This window comes from Pelodiscus sinensis, chromosome 24 (assembly GCF_052426305.1).
Source record: "Pelodiscus sinensis isolate ZL-2025 chromosome 24, ASM5242630v1, whole genome shotgun sequence".
NCBI classification, from domain to species: domain Eukaryota; kingdom Metazoa; phylum Chordata; order Testudines; family Trionychidae; genus Pelodiscus; species Pelodiscus sinensis.
The window spans coordinates 10,383,579-10,404,090 of NC_143075.1; the positions used below are offsets into that span (position 1 = coordinate 10,383,579).

At 45.5% G+C, this 20,512-nt stretch overlaps 1 protein-coding gene across 1 annotated transcript in view; it reads left to right on the forward strand.

Moving 5' to 3' along the window:
- Positions 1-10,298: 10,298 nt before the first annotated feature.
- Positions 10,299-20,512, forward strand: part of TNFRSF18 (TNF receptor superfamily member 18) — a 41,872-nt gene continuing 31,658 nt past the window's right edge. The window contains exon 1 of the mRNA XM_075906350.2: positions 10,299-10,873. The gene's annotated coding sequence lies outside the window, so the exon portion shown is untranslated. The remainder of the gene's footprint in view (positions 10,874-20,512) is intronic.

Here is a 20,512-nt window from a genome sequence, read left to right on the forward strand (position 1 = left end):
TCATGCATCCCCAATCCGACTGCATCGTGATTGATGCGGCACAGCAAAAATCAAAGACGGCACAAGGCAAAATCACGGTGCATGACAAAGAGGTGAAAAGATTAGACCTGCTGGGTAGGAAGATCTATTCTTTAGCCACAGCTACCCTCAGGATGACAAATTACGCAGCTCAACTCGCCAATCACGACTTTGATAATTATTCAAAGCTTGTCTCCCGCATAGAGTTTTTGCCTGAGAGTAAGAAACAAATTCTGAAGGCCGTGGTGCAGGAGGGCTACATAGCAGCCTGTACAGCACTCCAAATCACCCTGGACATCGCAGATACTGCTTCCCAGACCACAGCAACTTTGGTGGTCATGCACCGTGCTTCTTGTCTCCATCTGGCATCTGTACCGAAGGACCTCCAACCAAAAATGGAGGACTTACCCTTCGAACGGCAATCCCTGTTTGCACAAAACATTGACCAGGTCTTCCATTCTGGCAAAGACTCTCGCAACACCCTGAGGACGCTCGGAATGTATACCCCCATTCAAATGTAAGAAATTTGGCCCATACAATAGACAAAGACAACACCTTTGGTGGAGCACCCACGGGGGGACACATCTTGAAGAACAGACGTTACTACACAGGTGAGTAACTCTTTCATCTTCCAGGTGTTTGCAGATGAATTCCTTAATTACTTGCTCCATTATCTTTCCTGTCACAGAAGTTAAACTGACTGGTCTGTAGTTCCCTAGGTTGTTCTTATTTCCTTTTTTATAGATGGGCACTATATTTGCCCTTTTTCAGTCTTCCGGAATCTCTCCCGTCTTCCATGATTTTTCAAAGATGATAGCTAACGGCTCAGATACCTTCACTATCAGCTCCTCAACTATTCTAGGGTGCATATCATCACCTGTGGTGACTTGCAGACATCTAACTTATTTTTATCTTGTTCTTTATTTTATCTTCTAAACCTACCCCCTTCCCACTAGCATTCACTATGTTAGGCATTCCTTCATAAGACTTCTTCATGAAGACTGAAACAAAGAAGTCATTAAGCATCTCTGCCATTTCCAAATTTCCTGTTACTGTTTCTCCCTCCTCACTGAACAGTGGGCGTACCCTGTTCTTGGTCTTCCTCTTCCTTCTAATATATTTATAGAATATCTTCTTATTTCCTTTTATATAGGAAATATATAAAACGTCTGTAGCTAGTCTGAGATCGTTTTATGCCTTTGCCTTTCTAATATTGCCCCTGCATGCTTGTATCAGAGGGTTTGCTTCCTTATGCTTTAAAAGTCCTAGTGTAGACACTGATACCCCTGCAAAAAAATTCTTTTGCCACTACAGCTTGTTTTATTGGGGGAACTGAAGAAAGGTGGGCCAGCAAAAGACCTTTCTGCTGGTATCAGCTGCAGCTCTACTAGGAAGGTTGTTGGTATAATTATGCTGGCAAATTCTCTCCAGACACCAGACATTGTAGCCACAGGTCTTTCTTTACAGTCTTGTGAGATTTATTCTTGACTAATATGTTTGTAATTTATGGTGGAAAACATGAAAATTGTCCAAACAAACAAACAAAAAAATGAAAAGCAGAGAAACTCTGTGTTGGGATTTTCAAAACTGACAGACAAAATTGTTCTGGATTTTTGGTTTATTTCCCCTTTTCTTTTTTACTTCCCCCCCCCCACTTTTTTTTGTCCCTTTTCTCATTTAGTCTTAGAGGCAGGAGGCAAGGGATAGAAGGGAGAGACAGAAAAGAAAAGGATGGGTGGGATAGAAAAACTCAAGAAAAGCTGAAATCTTTTTCATTTTTAAGCAGACTCACTGTTTTCATCCAGCTTGGCCTGTTTGCTTCGTGCATTTCAGCATTGAGTTAGAAGGGCTTCAGACACAGAGGCTGTGTCTACATTGGCAAGATTTAGCGCAAAAGCAGGTGCTTTTGCGCAAAATCTTGCCGTTTGTCTACACTGGCCGCGAGTATTTGCACAAGAACACTGATGTTCTACTGTATGAAATCAGTGCTTCTTGTGCAAATACTCTGATGCTCCCGCTCAGGGATAAGTCCTCTTGCGCAAATGTTCTTGTGCAAGAGGCCAATGTAGACAGGTAATATCAATTTCTTGCGCAAGAAAGCCCGATGGTTAAAATGGCCATCGGAGCTTCCTTGCGCAAGAGAGCGTCTACACTGGCACGGATGCTTTTGCGCAAAAGCAAATCTTTTGCGCAAAGGCACATGCCAGTATAGACGCTCTCTTACTCAAATACTCTGACGCAAAAACTCTTGTGTTTAGATTATTTTCGCTAAATCTTGCCAGTCTAGATGTAGCCAGAAAGTTTATAATCTAAATAATGAAATGTATACCTCTGGCCGTCAGGCCTTTACGGGTATGTCTATACAGTAAAGTTATTTCGGGATACCAGAGGTATTCCGAAATAGCTACCCAGTGACTTTTGAATGCATCCACTATTTCAAAATATAGCAGACGTGCTATTTCGCCATCCCGGTAAACTTCATTCTATGAGGAGTAGGTCTCTTTCCCATCTAATAGCCGATCCCACGGGTGCCAACAGGTTCCGTGAGTCCTAGGCAAGGTGTGTATGGGGGGGGTGCACTATGCTCCCAGCAGAGGCAGGATCTCAGGCAGAAGGGGCGGGACCAGAGGAGCCAGCCCTGAGCACTGCATGTTTCCCCCCACCCTAGCCCTTTGCACTGCCTGGAGCATGCAGCACGGTGTGTCAGCAGCGATTTGAAGGGCCCAGGTCGCCACCTGCCACAGTAGCAGCCAGGAGCCTCAGAACCCGTTAAATCACCAGACCCTAGGGCAACTGCCCTCTTTGTCCATCCTGTGGGTGGGCCTGGCAGTTGTTCCCTTCTGCGGTAAATTATATCAGGAGATGTCATGAGCCAAACAGGAAAGTGCAAGATTAGGGTTGTTTTCCTCCCCTCTCTTTTTTTCTCCTTTAAAGGCGTTTTTTCCAGTGTAAATGAGGCCCCGTATTTCACACCTTGGTTGCTGATATATGCAAAAGAGCACACAAGAGACCACAGATTCACGAGTTAAGGCAGATCTCTGGTGACAGGCATGCCGGAGGTTCATTAGCGCTCCCAACAGGAGAGGAGCCGTGTCTTTACAAAGCCGTCAGCTTTAATTGTTTGGACTTAACCTGCCAAAAAATCCATAGTGCAGGCAAAGCAAGTGGTCTGCATAATTCCTATGTACCACTCTGCCAAATTTCCTTATTCAACACCTGTGATATTATTGCTGTTTCAGTCCAGGGCCCTTACACATTTCTGACTATATACACACACAAACATATACAGGCAGTCCCCGGGTTACATGGATCCGACTTACATCAGATCCCTACTTACAAACGGGGTGAGGCAACCCCGCACTAGCTGCCTCCCCCCAGCAGACCAGAGAGATATGAAGCTAGCGCCCCCCGCCAGCAGACCAGGGAGACGCGGAGCGGCTTTTCTCAGCAGACACCTCATCTTGAGAATAAAGGACTGAGGGAAGTGAGGTGTGGGAGAATAAAACTGAGCTCTGGAGAAATGTTTGGCTAGAGTTTCCCCTACAATATGTACCAGTTCCGACTTACATACAAATTCAACTTAAGAACAAACCTACAGTCCCTATCTTGTACATAACCCGGGGACTGCCTGTATATACACACACATTGCTGTTATATATCTCTTGGATTCTGTATTTCCACTCCAACGCATCTGATGAAGTAGGTTTTACCCATGAAAGCTCATGATCCTATACCTTTGCTCGTCTCTAAGAAGCCCTGGTCTACACCAGGGAGTTATTTCAAAATATCCCCCCTTATTTTGAAATAATAAGCAGAGCATCCACACTACCAAGCCCCCTATTTCAAAATAAATGGGCTGGTTATTTCAAAATCAGTACTCCTGCTTTCCTCAGGGAATAATGCGTATTCCAAAATAGCTATTTCAAAATAGTGGTATGTGGCTACTCCGCTGCTGCTACTTCAAAATATCTACTCTTCAGAATAATTTGAAGTAATTACCCCCCAGTGCTTTCTGGGGCTATAAGTTGAGGTAATGCATCCATAATAATGACGCTTGCCTCGGACTCATTTTCAGGCTTCCCTGTAGTGGGGATGTGCTATTTCAATTTTGTTATTTCGGGAGTTATTTTGAATTTAGTTATTTTGAAATAATTTTAGACGTGTAGACATGCCCTATGGTGCTACAGGACTACTCATTGTTTTTAAAGTTACAGACTAACACAGCAACCCGTCAGACGTTTCTGACTGTGCACTCAGTTCTGATCTGCAGCCAGCCTACTTATATTCCTTGCTTGGGTCACTCTGCACTGTTCTGCCCATGCAAACCTCAATCCTGCCCATCATATTTCCCCCAAAGGACTGTAAAACAGTAATTCCCCTTCTGGAAAAACAGCGGGCAGAGTCTGACTAAGTTATAAGTCTGACTCGCTTAGCTGTGGAACCTTGTTATTTAGCAAATACACCCAATGAAGTGCAGGAGAGCTAAGAAATATTCATCATGGCAAACCCAAAACATTCAAAAATCATTAGATTGGCTTAAAAATAATGAGATTTTAAAATAACAATTTTAAAAAAATTGTCGTCTGGTTTCTGTTTACATTCAAGTCACTATAGCCCCCAAAACCCAGAGGGCTAAAAAGTGGAGATTCACACATAATCCCAGAACTCCAGGAATTCAGGGCATAAGAGAAAACAATAACTAGCATGAGACTCTCAATAAAATCACAAGAGTTAGCAACCTTGGTTTACATTAAAAACCCTCTTAGCTCATTCAACTGTCAGCAGAGATTTTGATATTTTAAAATCTGCTGCATGTGTTTTATGATTAGCATACAAGGGGGGGAAGCAGGTTATTAGCCCATCTACTTATGTCTTACTAGCAGATTTACCCAGCATTCCTTGGGTCCTTAACTCAATTAAGGGTGGGTTTTTTTTTGGGGGGGGGGGAGTTGGAAAATAAAAGGAAAATATACATGTTTAATTAAAATTATTGTATTTTTCAAAAATAAAATGTTATTTTTATGATGATAATTTTTATTTCAGATTTCTTTAAAAAAGGGATTGGTAAAATTTGTCCAAGTAATTTTTTTAATAGGAATTCCATCAAATGTATTTTTCTACATTCCTATAAACTCTGATTTGCCATGTTTTAACAAAAAAGGGCTGTTGTCAATTTGGTTTCCAATAACACTGTATTCTAGTTTTCAAACCCTAAGCATTGGTTTAGCTGTGCCAACACAGAGCACTACTCCAAATGTCTCTGTTTTATCCCTTTTCTGTAAGGTTTATTGAGAAGCAATCCTATTCCAGATTCGTCCTATGTTTCTTGATCATCTTGGTTTAGTCTCTTTCAACATTCGCTCAATTGTGTTAGGTTTGAAGACTGTACTTGCTTCGGTGATTTTGTCTTTTTTCTGTTTGGTTTTATGAGAAGCAATCCCATTCCGGTCACAGCCCATTTTCCCAGCACAACCAAACCCTGACCTTGCTTTAAGTTACGATAAGAGGAAACTGCATGCCAAGTTTGGTGGTCCTAGCTCTTACCATTTAGGAGAAGTTCTTGAACAAATAGACAGATGTACTGACAGACACACAGACAAACTCTCTTGACTACGTAGTAGAATAGTGTTGGCTTATTGGGTTGTTTAAATGTTCAAATTTATAGTATAGGTAGTTCCTATACATCTATTATAAGACTTTTAAATGACAACACGCAGGCTGTGATACTCAACAACGGCAACACAACTCACAACTGAACCAGTTGATGTAAGGACCGGGGTCAAACAAGGGTGTGTGATAGCACCTATGCTATTTAATATCATTTTGACAGCCATGCTACAGGTTATTGGAGATGACCTCCCAGGCAAAGTCATAACAACCTACAGGATGGATGGTAGCCTCTTCAATCTGGGCCACTTCAGAGCCAAGACCAAGACCACAATAATGCCAATGGTAGAACTTCAGTACGCTGACAATGTCCAGGTCAGTGCCACCTCGGAAGATGGTCTCCAAGCAATCATTGACATTTTCGCTGCAGCCTTCTGCAGGTTGGGACTGACTCTCAGTTCACGAAAGATCAAGGTTCTCTTTCAGCCAAAAACTGCCATACCGTTATCCAAACCAACCATCACTGCGGACAACCAAGTGCTGGAGAATGTCAACAGCTTCCCCTGTCTCAGAAGCTATCTGTCCAGCAATGCTGATTTTGACAATGAAATCCACCACCAAATCTCCAGTGTGAGTGTCACTTATGGATGTTTACGGAGGCGAGTCTTTGATGACAGTGCCATTAAGATACAGACCAACATCGACGTCTATAATGCCGTACTTATTCCAACATTGCTGTATGGAGCTGATGCCTGGACTCCCTATAGATGTCATATTAAAGATCAGGAGAAATTCCGCCAAAGGAACCTGAGGTGAATATTGGACATCATGTGGCAGGACAGACAGACCAACATTAGTGTCCTCGCAGAGGCTGATTCCTGCAGCATAGAGGCAATAAACACTCACAGGCAGCAATGATGGTCTGGTCACATGGTCAGGATGCCTGACACATGTTTGCCTAAACAGGTTTTCGATGCTCAGCTGAGAACCGGGGCGAGATCTCGTGGCGGGCAGAGGAAGTGCTCCAGATACGTCCTTAAGAACACCTTGGTTTAATGCAACATTGACACTGACACCTGGGAGAGGCAGATGAAGGATCGGGTACCCTGGAGGACCACCATCAAGAATGGTGCCTCTGTGCCTGACATTTTGAGATCAAGCGTCATCTCCATGAAGAAGATCAGAGAGCCCAACGTAAGGAGTGTGCCTGGACTCACATTGGGGCCACTGATGTTGGCACTGATGGAGATAGAGACATGCTGCCACTGCCAGAGAGTGTCCCTTGCCAGAATTGGCCTAATTTCTCATCTACGCAATCATCAGTTAAAGGCGTCTAAGGAGAAATCTTACTCGATTCGAGGGATCCCAGAGAGGAGAGAGATAAGTAGTTCCTGATAGCACCAGTAGAGGGACCCCTCTATCCTTTTGTTAGACTTCAGCAAGTTAAGTTGTCTCCCTTCAAGGCAGTAAGTGATGGAACAATAGTAGCAGCTCTGAGTGCTGTGTGGAGTTTGGGCAGTACCCAGAGGTGCCCACAGTCTCCATGGGCCCCTGGGCAAGGTGGGGGGGCCAGCTCCATGCTTTTGGAAGGGCGAAGCCTTGGACGGAAGGGACGGGGATGGGAGCTGCCACCCTGCCACGCTGCTCAGAGCAAGCTGCCCCCCTCCAGTACTGAGAGCCACAGACTCACATGGGATTGCAGAGAAACTGAAATCTACCGGAGAGAGGGAGGATGGGTCAATGTTTTAGATGCCAGCCTGGGGCTTGTGACACTTCCGTAAGCATCATGGTGCTGGTCTGTAATGTTTCCCTACTACTCTAGTCTTATCATTAGAGCCATGGAATTACTATCCAGAGACACTCTGTGTTACTGGTTAGCTCATGTTAAGATGTTTTATCTCATTTGATTCCAAACTTTCTTTCACTGATGGTGCCACTCCCTGTCCAGCACGACCTCTTCTGTCCTTCCGATATATTTGAATTCCCCCATTATTACTGAGGGGTGGTTTTCTTTATTATTTAATAGCCTCTCTGATCTCCATGAGCATTGCTTAGAAAATAACTTAGAAAAGTCAAAACAAAAAACAGGGCTATGTAGCACTTTAAAGACTAACAAGATGGTTTATTAGGTGATGAGCTTTCATGGGCCAGACCCACTTCCTCAGATCAAATAGTGGAAGAAAATTGGCACAACCATATATACCAAAGGATACAATTAAAAAAAATGAACACGTATGAAAAGGACAAATCAAATTTCAGAACAGAAGCGGGATGGGGGGGGGAGGGGGGGAGTAAATGTCTGTGAGCTAATGATATTAGAGGTGATAATTAGGGAAGCTATCTTTGTAATGGGTAAGATAATTAATGTCTTTGTTTAGACCGAGATGTAAAGTAATATCATTAGCTCACAGACATTTACCTCCTCCCCACATCTCCCTTCTGTTCTGAAATTTGATTTGTCCTTTATATATGGTTGTGACAATTTTCTTCCACTGTTTGATCTGAAGAAGTGGGTCTGGCCCACGAAAGCTCATCACCTAATAAACCATCTTGTTAGTCTTTAAAGTGCTACATAGTCCTGTTTTTTGTTTCAGCTACACCAGACTAACACAGCTTCATTTCTATCCTTAGAAAAGACAGATGTCTTCAAGTCACCATGGCCTGATGGAATGCATCCTAGAATACTCAAGGAACTGATAGAGGAGGTATCTGAGCCTTTAGCTATCATTTTTGAAATGTCATGGAAGTTGGGAAAGATACCAGAAGTCTGGAAAAGGGCAAATCTAGTGCCCATCTATAAAAAGGGAAATGAGAACAACCCAGGGAATTACAGATCAGTCAGTTTCTCTGTGCCAGGAAAGATAATGGAACAAATAATTAAGGAATTCATCTGCAAACACCTGGAAGATAATAAGGTGATAGGTCATAGCTAGCATGGATTTGTAAAGAACAAATCATGTCAAACCAATCTGATAGCTTTCTTTGATAGGATAATGAGTCTTGTGGATAACGGAGAAGTGGTAGACATGGTATACCTAGACTTTAGAAAGGCATTTGATACGGTCTCGCATGACCTTCTTATCAATAAACTAGGGAAATTTAACCTAGATGAGGCTACTATCATGTGGGTGCATAACTGGTTGGATAACCGTTTAAAGAGAATACTGTAGTTAATAACTGTTCACAATCCTTCTGGAAGGGCATAACAAGTGGGGTTCCACAGGGGTCTGTTTTGGGACCAGTTCTGTTCAATATCTTCATCAATGATTTAGATATTGGCATAGAGAGTACGCTTATGAAGTTTGCAGATGATACCAAGCTGGGAGGCATTGAGAGTGCTTTGGAGGATGGGGTCATAATACAAAATGATCTGCACAAACTGGAGAAATGGTCTGAGGTAAATAGGATGAAGTTTAATAAGGACAAATGCAAAGTATTGACTTAGGAAGGGACAACCAGCTTCACGCATAGGCTATGTCTACACTACAGGGTTTTTGTGCAAACCCAACCGTTTTTGTGCAAAAACCCTCAGAGCATACACACCTCAAGTGCATTTTTGCGCAAGAAAATTTACAGTAAAATGGCAGAACAGAGGGATTTTTGCGGTGTAGATATACCTCTTTCTATGAGGACTAATTCCTTTTTGTGCAAGAGTTCTTGCGTAAAAAGGTGTGTGTGGATGCTCAGCAGGGGTTTCTTGTGCAAAAAGAGCCTATCAAAAGAAGCACAACTGCTCTAATGGCCATTTTATTAATGGCAATCAGAACTTTCTTGTGCAAGAGTGTCCATGCAGTGTGGACACTCTCTTGCACAAAAGCACATCACTTTTGCAATGCGCTTTTGAGGTATGGACACGTTTTTGTGCAAGAAGTTTTTGCAGAAGATCTCCTCCGCAAAAAGCTTCTTGTGCTAAAACCCTGCAGTGTAGACAAAGCCATTCAGAATGGGAAGCGACTGTCTAGGAAGGAGTCAGCAGAAAGGGATCTAGATCTAGGTCATAGTGGACCACAAGCTAAATATGAGTCAACAATGTGACACTGTTAGAAAAAAAGAAAACATGATTCTGGGATGCATTAACAGGAGTGTTGTGAACAAGACACGAGAAGTCATTCTTCCACTCTACTCTGCCCTTATTAGGCCTTAACTGGAGTATTGTGTCCAGTTCTGGTTATCACATTTCAGGAAAGATGTGGAGAAATTGGAGAAGGTCCAGAGGAGAGCAACAAAAATGATTAAAATTTGACCTATGAGGGAAGACGAAAGAATTGGGCTTGTTTAGTTTAGAAAAGAGAAGTCTGAGAGCGGACATGATCTCTAAAAGGGTGGTACAAGTAGGAGGGAGAAAAATGGTTCTCTTTGGCCTCTGATGATAGAACAAGAAGCATTACATTGCAGCAAGGGAGGTTTAGGTTGGACATTAGGAAAAACTTCCGCACGCCTCAGATGGCCAAACACTGGAATAGATTGCTTAGGGAGATTGTGGAATCTCCATCTCTGGAGATATTTAAGAGCAGGTGTCATGACCATGAGGGTTAGCCAGCAGCCTGGGGACTAAGGGGTTAACTATGTCGCTTACCTAAGCCAGGTAGATTCAGCCAATAGGAATCTGTGTGGCAGTTTGGCTGCTGGGAGGGGCAGTATGCCTGAGGGAGAAGGGTTTCTTCCCAGTTCTTTGTCTCCTGGGGAGAGTGGTGCTGTAACTGGAGTGGGTCTAGTAAGTATCATGTCAGTATCCCAGGTGTAAGGGGACTGCTACCCCTTACTAAAACTCTGTGGGAGTTTTTGGTTTGCCAGCTCGCAGTATCTGAAGGGGAAGATTTCATGAGACTGACAGACCCCAGAGACAATGGAAAGCAGCCAACACTCCAGCTCAGCCTGATTGACAGGTTGGACAGGCCAGTGAGGAAGGGGAGAGGCCAGGCCCCGTCCCTGTGATCTGGGATTGTTCTGGCTCTCTCTCTGAACAAACAAGCTGTGTGCAGAAGAGGTCCTGCAAAGACAGAGAGCTGAAATAGGAGTACAAGCTGTGTGAAGAAGTCCTGCAAAAACAGAGAGCTGAGAGACTGCTAAGAGGAGCAAGCTGTGCTGAGGGGCAGTTTTTGCAGCAGCAGAGCCAGGCATACACAGCTCAAGGAGAGCAGACCCTGTGTTGAGCAGCAGACTGGCAGTGCTCAGAGAGCCAAAAGGAACAGAGAAGCCACACAAGGAGCTGGAACTGGCCAAGCAGCACAGCCTGCAGCTGGATGTGGTGAGCACCTGGGACCAGCAAAGTGTGGGGAAAGGCTCTGGACTGGGAGAGGGGTCTGGCCACTTCGAGCTTGAGACTGTGTGGTCACTACCAGAGCTAGCGTGTCCTGCCTGTAGCCCCCCTGCAGCATATCCAGGGCCTCTAAGAAAGAGACTGTGGACTGTCCTTACACTCTGCAGACTGCTGTTTTGATGTCCCTGTGCTACAGAGCAGGGCTGTGTGTTCTCATTTAACCATTCTCGCTTTTTCTTATTCTTTTCTCTTTAATCAGTTGTTGTTTAATAAATTGTATTTGCTTTGAACCTTATGAAGTGATCACTGGGCCAAGAAGGCCTGCAGTGTAAAGAGAGCACCTCGGAGTGGGGACACCCTAACTCCTGCCCCTAGTGACTACAAGGTCAGGGATTAAGCCCCAGGAAACCTGGGCCCTGCCTTGTTGGGGTTTCAAGGGCTCTGCTACTCCGGAGAGTGGAAGGGGAGCCCTCAGGATCAGGAAGCCTTGGGGTAAAGGAAGTGGGAGTGGGGACTCAGATCCTTTCGCTGGTTCATTTCACCGGGGTGTATAGAAGCCAGGAAAGTTCCCCACAATAGCGGGATCATTCCCTCGCTTACACAAGGATCAAACAAGTCTGGTGTTTGTGTGTTACCTGTTGCTGGTGTGTTGCTGGGAGGGAGGAGAGTGACTCTGTGTGATCAGGGTACTAACCTAGCCAGGACACCTGGGGAGCAGGAGGGTGTGGTAAGTGTGATACCTACAGACAATATGGAAGTGTGTAGCAGTCTAGAGAGCTGCAAGGGGGAGGGAGATGTCTCTGATCTCCCCCAGATGAGTCTGTGTTTTCCTGAAGGGGGGTTGTGTGGAGACCTGCCTGTTCAGGGGGTTAAGGAAACTCCAGGGGAGTTGACGATGGCTCAGCAGGGCGATGCTTCTGTAGGGCCAGGGGAAAGTGAGCTTTTGCTCACAGAAAGCCATAGGGAAAAGAATCCTTATAGTAATGTTGGCTAGCAGTTTGCTGTGCCTGAAGGGGGTCAAGGTGACATGGAGTTAGAAAGATCCAGTGTGGACAAGGGTAAGGAAGTTGCAGAGGGATGGAGGGTGTTTCAGATGGAGTGGAAGAAGCCAGGGAGATGAAACAGCCCTCTGGTGACCATGTGACTGTGTTTGCTGGGAAGTGTGGGTGACTGAAACAAAAGTGTTTCCAGTCTGATTCTGTGAAGAGACCAGAGATCCATAAGTCTATCAGACCAGTATACCCAGGCCCTGTCTCTGTAAGGCAGTGACCCACTTAGAAAACTAGCTGGAAAACTAGATTGAAAACAGCAGGGTGCCAGATTAGTATCTGGATTGCTTGCTTCATGATTAGCTGTGGGGAGCAAAGGGATTCCATAGCCATTGTGAGCAGGGGAGACACACCCAGCCAGCCCTTTGTCTTTAGGAGAGGGCGGGGCAAGACTTGTGTTTGCCCAGGAAGGCTGCAGCTTTTTAAATCAAAAAGCCCAAAACTGTCAGGGTACACTTGCTATGGGTTTGATCCTATTGCTGACGTCAACTTTTGTAACCACTGTACTGCTGTTACTAAGAATTGTAACCATGTCCACTGTGCAGGATCTTGTGCCAAAATGCTGGAAACTGTTAAGAAATGTACCCAAGGACACACTGTATGTTAAAAAACCTTGTGATACTGATATTTCACTGTTGATGCCTGTAATTGAGTTTGGAGCTTCTCACCTGAGAAGGGGCATCCCAGGACTGGTGTGCTGTGTGAAAAGGGAAACTGAGGCACAACTATATTTTTGTTTTCATGGCTAAGTGCCAAGATGCCTACACTATGGGGAATGAGGATACATACATTGTACCAGTGTTAATTGGATTTCAGACCACTGCTAAAGCTGGCATGGATAAATTTAATTTCTTTAGCTCTGAGCAAGGGCATTGCTGTACCCACTAATGGGTGTTGGATCCAAATTTTGTGAAAAGGGGCCCATGAAAGGTGCCTACAGAAAGCTTGTTCTCTGCTGATTCTATGTATGATACTTGTGTACGTGTGTGATGTTTGTATATGGAGTTATGGAATGGACTCTGTTCTTGTATTTTTAAAATGTTTTCTGTCTGGAAGGAAGCAATGGAAATGGACTGCTTGCATGTGACCAGTTCCAACTGGAAGACGCAAGGAACATCAAAGGGCCCTCTGATACTAAGGACTGTTAAGCTAGCAGTTTGTACTATCTGTGCTAACCACCTGCATCCAGCACTCGGTGATCGATGTATAACAAGTGTTCTTGTTAACAATCATACTCTCAACTTTTTCTTTCTTTTATTAATATACCTTTAGAGTTTAGATGCTAAAGGATTGGCCCAGGGATCTTGTGGGTAAGATCTAAAGGAAAATTGGCCTGGAACTGTGGCTGAGTCCTTTGGTTCAGGAGGATCTGTCTGGAGTTGGTGAGTGTGGGTTTTATAACCTCTCACCTGTGTGTGAGGCCTAAGTCTGATGATGGCACAGGGAAGCTGTGGTGTCCGAGGGGTTTTGCTGGTGAGGCTTCCTGCTGGCCAGAGTGGCAGCTGAAGTGCTCGGTGTAACTGGCCGGGTGCCTTGGAAAGGACCCCAGTTGAGGGCAGTAAGTAGCCCAGGTTTTAAGCAATTAACCCTAAGCAGATGCCCTCAGCAGTGCAAAGACCTGGCCTGGTGTATGACAGTGTTGTATTCATCAGGATGCACAAAACCTGGTCAACTGAGCTTTGGATCAGGACCCTACACAATTCTAAATTTGATTTGAGACTGAGGGTACGTCTATATTAGCCCCCGTTCGAACTAGGGAGGCTAATGAGGGCGACCGAAATTGCAAATGAAGCGCAGGATTTAAATATCCCGCGCTTCATTAGCATGTTCCTGGCCAGTCACCATTTTGGAAATTGATTAGCCCGGAATAACTGCCCACGACTACACGTGGCAGAGAAGTGCAATTCCGAGATAAACCCGTTAGTTCGAATCAACAGTTAAACATCATGGAATGAGGTTTCCAAAATGGCAACCAGCTGGGAACATGCTAATGAAGCACGGGATATTTAAATCCTGCACTTCATTTGCAATTTCGGTCGCCCTCATTAGCCTCCCTAGTTCTAACCAGGGGGCTAGTGTAGACATATCTTGAGAGTTTGGTTGGTTAAAGGGACAGTTGAAATGAGACAACAACATGGGGCCTTGGCAAAAACGCCCTGCAAAAGTAATGCTCTACAAGAAATATACTTAGGACTCTCTGTATATCTGTCATGGTACTCCACGGATATGGAACCGTTGTGTTTACTTTCCATGTATTTCAATAGTCTAGTAAGGTGTGCATGTACTTATTCACTATGTTTTATCCCAGACCTCCCAGAAGAAATCACAGCCAGTGTGGCCAGAAGCTGTCCAGCACTGTCTGCGATTTGGGGGGCGTGTCATGACCATGAGGGTTAGCCAACAGCCTGGGGACTAAAAGGTTAACTATGTCCCTTACCTAAGCCAGGTAGATTCATCCAATAGGAATGCAGGTAGGAATTTCAAACTAGGACAAAGGAATTTTTGGGTTTTTCTCTTCTTTGTCCCTGAGCAGTTTGCTCTCCAGCTAGTGAGGGGGACAGACAGAATGTCTCCCTCCAAGAAGAGACTCTTTACTATCTGTAGGTAGGGTAAGGTTTAGATAAATCCGTTAGGTTTTATTGTTTTATGGTTCGGAAAATGGGATCTGATGTCTGTGCATTTTTAAAAATGGGTTTTGCTCTCCTTTGAAATTAAGTCTTGGCCCATGGTGGGGTTCCCCAATGAGTATATTAATTTGTGACTTTTCCATCTAATCATTATGCTTGCAACAGGAATATTGTGGTGATAATAAAAGTTCTTTCTCTTTTCTTTTATTAACCTGGTATTGGTTAATTTTTGTGTCCTGGTTTTTACATTAGGGGTGAGACTTCCCAAGTGATCTTTCCCCTGATTTTCTTATCCTTACTTGGGTGGTGGCAGTGGATTTTATCCCCGAAATCTAGGTTTTTAAGATTTTGGGGGGAAGTTTTATACCAAAGCCTGGAAAGATAAGGTTTTGGGGTACTTTTGCGGGCCCCCACTTATGCATTCATCGTGCCAGAGTGGGGAAGAAGCCTTGACAGCAGGTCAGACAGACATCTATCAGGGGTGATCTAGACGGTGCTTGGTCCTGCCGTGGCAGGAGACTGGACTTGATGACCTCTCAGGGTCCCTTCCCGTTCTCGTGTTCGATGATTCTATGATTTCACAGTATCTGTCACATTTCTGGTAATAGATTTCAAGGCCAGAAATGATACCAGCTTAATATCACCTAGAGATTTCCCCCCAGTTATCTCAGTGTCGAGCCCAATAATGTGTCTGGCTCAAGAATCTTCCAGAAAAGCATCTAGTCTGGATCGGATGACTTCAAAATATGAAGATTCCAGCACTTCCCTGTTAGTTTATCCCCAAGGGTGGTGGCTGAACGGCTGATTTGGGGAGGCAAGCTTCCCAGCCCCACCCCTTCCGTGCCCTCTGGAGCCCTTCCAGCCCCTACTGCAGCCATTGGCTCCTGCCCCACACCTCCAGATCTCCTCATTGTGACTGCTGGTGGGACCCAGCCCTAGGCTCATACTCCCTGGAGCATTAAGTTGCCAGACACCACAACCCCCCCTGCCACCCCCCTGACCAGGCAGCCACATGGCCCCAGCTTTCCTGGCTTGTCAGCTGGCTGGGCAGCAATGAGGCTATGGAGCAGTGGCCGAGACAGCCACACCCATGAGTGTAGGAGGGCCATGAAGCGCAGGCCACGCTCCCAGACATGGCTCCTGGCTGCCCTTTTCCCTCCAGCTGCTAGCCCCAGCGCCAGGCCAAGAACAGCCTTCTGCATGCAGGAGGCGGGGGGACCTGACCAAGGATGGAGCATGGACAAGGCCACCCCTGTCTGTTTGGGAAGGCAACACTCCCCTTGCCTTCATTACCCAACAGCCATGTTTATCCCATTGGTTCCCCACCCTAAAAATATGTCTCATTTCTAATTTGAATGTGTACGGCTCTAACCTCTGTAACTGATGAGCCTTCTGCTTTGTTCTGCTAAATTAAAGCCCTGCCGTGCCTGGTAGCTCTCTCCCCGAAGGTGCTGACACACTGTAATCCAGTCACCTCTCAATCTTTTTGATAAACTCAGGCCCGCTCATAGGAGGTGGGGGCAAAGAGAGCAGTTGCCAGAGGGCCCAGTGGTTCAAAGTGGCCTGGGGCTCCTAGCTGCCATTGGAGCACTGTGCTCCACACACCTCTGAGGGCTGAAAGGGCATCATGACGCACTCCGGGACGCACTCCAAGGTGGCTGTTCCCAGTTCAGACCCTTCCACCCAAAGCCCCAACCCCTTTTGGGAGCACAGAGCCAGCCCCACACATACCTTGTCCAGGGGCCTACAGAGGCTGTTGGTTCCCGTGGATGCATTCAGTCTATCACTGTTCGCTTTTTTTTTTTCTAGCCCTCAAAAATTTTTGGTGGTTCATTCCTGCATCGGCTCCAGTTTTTTCAGCATCCTTGCTAACGTGTGCAGTATTCCACGTCTACTAGACACGATACCCATTCTTAGTCTCACTGGTGCCATATTGGCAAAGTCCAGAGGCCTTTCTCTTGGACTGTTTTTTTTTTTCTTATATCGATTTAGCAGAGCAGAAATTGACGGACATAAGGACATACAACTTCCTCTCCAGACTGGGTCTGTGGCTCTTCCAGGTTGAAATCCTGCTCCTGTTGATACCTTAATAGCAGCTAACCCTGTTCTTATTGGCAGGTCCAGTGAACTTGGATTTCCTCGCTTCTTCTCACCCTCTGAAAGAAACTAAGTTTGAATTCCTTGTTTCATTGAAATGAAACGGATTTTGGCCATTGACTTCAATAGAGCCAGAATTTTGCCCTAGATGTCTAATGCAACAACTCTTTACCACTGGAGATATGGGTTTGAATAAAATTGCTGCACACTATTCATCTCCTACTGTAGCTCTGTCTGTGTGGGAGAGGCCTTGGAGGGGAATAGCATGCCTGGTTGGAACAGAGGTGTAGTTGAAGAGCTGTGTGGGATCCGGGGTTGGAAGAGCAAATCAGGACTGAGGTGCAGTGGTAGAGCTGTGTCAAACCTACAGCTGGAACCACACAGGACATTCTCTGGATCAGAAATAACATAAGAACTAGGGGTCACCAAATGAAATTAATAGATAGCAGGTTTAAAACAAACCAAAGGAAGTTTTTCTTCATGCAGTGCACAGTCAACCTGTGGAACTCCTTGCCAGAGGATGTTGTGAAGACCAGGACTTTAATAGGGTTCAAAAAAGAACTAGATAAATTCCTGGAGGTTAGGTCCATCAATACTTATTAGCCAGGATGAGTAGGATTTGTGTCGCTCGCCTCTGTTTGTCAGAGGCTGGGAACAGATGACAGGAGAGGAATCATTTGATGATTACCTGTTCTGTTCACTCCCTCTGGGGCATCTGGCATTGGTCACTGTTGGCAGACAGGATACTGGGCTAAATGGACCTTTGGTCTGACCCAGTATGGCCGTTCTTATGTTCCTATGTTAAACGAGGTCCAATGGCAGAGCTATATGCAGGTGTGGAAAGATCCTGGGGGCTGGAATGGCAGGGGGTGTTGTGCGCTAGGGATCAGGTACATTGGCAGAATGTATGTTATTCTTTAGACAATAATCACAGGGGATTAACACACTTGCAAAGTTGCACAGCAAGGTAAACTGCCTAGTGACTAGCCAGGTTTATTAGTCCTTTAGCATTTCTGAGCAGCTTTTGTGATCTAACACAGCCCTAACCTACCTCTAGGAACTGTACTGAGGTTGCTTCTTTGATCGTGCGCTGATCTCTACATCAGCAGGTTTTAACCAAGGCTTCTCTCTCATTTTATCATTCGTTGTCATCACAGGTTTTAAAAAGATGGTCACAGTTTTACCACTTGGTGTTCATTTCTAGCCTACCATTACTGTGCGTAACCACAACAGGTGTGAGATGTGCAATTTGCAGGAACTAATCACTCAGGGTTCATTTCCATTACGCATAAAAATACTTCAGCACCTCAGCAGATTTGTAGCGCGGGCGAGAAGATTTCTGTGAAGTGGGGCTGGTGATGTGTGTGGGGCTGGTGATGTGTGTGGAAATGGGCAAGAGCTGGCTGGAGAACGAGATCAGTAAAGCTACACTCTCCGCGCCAAAGACTATCAGCCCAATCTGTTTATTTAATCCAGTGGTCTCCAACCTTTTTAAGCACAAGATCACTTTCTGAATTTGTCACCTCAGGATCTATTTCACACCTGAATACCCCTGCCCTGCCTCCTTGCCCGTTCTTTCCCCTATCCCACTTCTTGCCCAAGACCCTGTTCTGCTCACTCCATGGGGATGGGGTACAGGAGCAGAAGAAAGGGGACACCCTGATGTTAGCACTCCCCTCTTCTGCCTCCCCCACCCTGTACTATGAGCTGGAGGCTTCCAGGGGTCAACTTCAAGGCAGAGGGTAGGAGCAGTGTGGCAGTGCAGGGGAGGGCAACTGCAGTGCTGGCATTTGATAGCCTCATGACCAAACCAGTCTGGATCATCTGTCAGAGGCTCCAAGATCTACCAGTAGATCTTGATCTACTGGCTGGTGACCACTGATTTAATCTAATGATTTTTATCTTGGATTCTGGTCCACGGCTATTACAATGCTAGGAGCCCCTCATGGTCCAAAATGCCCTGTAATGTATATTTTTCTATAGTCAATGACCAATCACAGAGCTCAATGCATTGCTTCAACCTTAGCTCGACCCCACTTCTTGATGTTTAAAAGTCTCAGAAGGGTAGCTGTATTAGGCTGTAACTTTAAAAACAAGTAGTCCTGTGGCACCTTGCAGTCTGTCTATCTATCTATCTATCTATCTATCTATCTATCTACCTATCTACCTACCTACCTACCTACCTACCTACCTACCTACCTACCTACCTACCTATCTACACACCTACACACCTACACAGCATCATGAGCTTTGGGGGCAAAATCCACTTCTTCAGGTGAGATGATCTTGAGTGGAGTCTCAAGATCAGCTCATCTGAAGAAGTGGGTTTTGCCCATGAAAGCTCAGGATACTATATATATATATTTGTGAGGTTCTAAGGTGCCACAGGACCGCTCCCACGTCTTGAGTTATGCGACTAGAAGAAGCATGAGCAAGGATGTGTGGAAAAGATACCTCTCTGGGAGCACTGAGGCAGACTTTGGAAGGCTAATCTGTCCTGTGTGACTGGATATATTTGGGGATTCCATCACCATCCAGTTCTGCATGAAAAAAGTGGAAGAAACCACATCATCCCTGGAGTTGCTGACATACTGTGGCAAGAAGGTTCCCCATCGCTTGGAAATGAAGCACTACGGGACAAAACAGCATCAAGCAAGGCTGTGAGGTACAAACAAAGCCACGAGGGCTAACACCAATGTTCCCTCTAATCTGTGCCATCAATATGGGGATTTTTCCATCCATGTGCAGAAAAATTATACATGCACTGAGGTATGTATGAATGTGCACCACCAGTAGAAACAGAGACCAAGCTGTGAGTGTTCTGGTAATCAGCTGGGCAGCACTGGAATCTCCTGAGTAGCCACATAAGCACACAGTATATAGGCAGTGTTCCCTTTAAGCTGCACAGCATGGAGCCCTGAGCCTCTGATTGGGCAGGGCTGATTAATTGCCGATGAAGCTGGGCTGCTGTGCAGCTTGCAGGGAACACTGGCTAACACTAGAGCCATACGCATGGCATCAGCACCAAACCAGCATATTATACCATTCTCATGGCTCTGCAGTAAAAGTTTCATTCGAAGCCCTAGTTGAGATTTTCAGAGCTGATTCGATTGGGGTGCCAGATTCCCATTCATTTTAATAGGAGCTGGGCACTGAAATCCCATAGGCCTCTTGTAAGCACTTCACTCCTATTTCTTTCTTTGTCTTGGTCAGGGAACTGGGAACTGTCAGGTTTTATTCTTGAGACTAAGGAGAAGTCCCTGGGAACTTCATGGCTTGGAGTGCCTCTGAAAATCAGGAACCTGATGTTAGTCAACTGGTTTTGAAAATGGTCGGACATGACCTACTGCAAAGAACCAAAGCCAGTATTTGAACCCAGGTATTCCGCTCTTCCTTACTGTTGCTTTCTAAGGGTATGTCTACACTACAGCACTAATTCGAACTAACTTGAACTAGTGCATCTAGACCTCAAAAGTAGTTCGAATTAGCATTTTGCTAATTTGAACTAGCATGTCCACATTGAGTGGACCCTGAACCGAGGTTAAGGCTGGCTGGAACAGGTGCCGGCAGGGCATCAGGTTAGGACTTAGAGGTGGAGCTGCTGCCTCAGGCTAGCCGAGGGCTGTGCTTAAAGGGACCTGACCCCCACCCCGGACAGACAGTTCTCAGGGTTCCCCGCTTGCTTGTCTACCTCGATGAGGGACAGCAAAGCATTTGTGTCTCGGAGTGCTCTGCTTGCCCTCACCTGGGGCACCACGGCACTCTGCAACATGGAACCAGACCTGCCCCCGGGGACTCTGCTGCATCTTGTGGACATATTGCCGGCAGCCTGGCTGCACTGTCTGCAGGCTGCC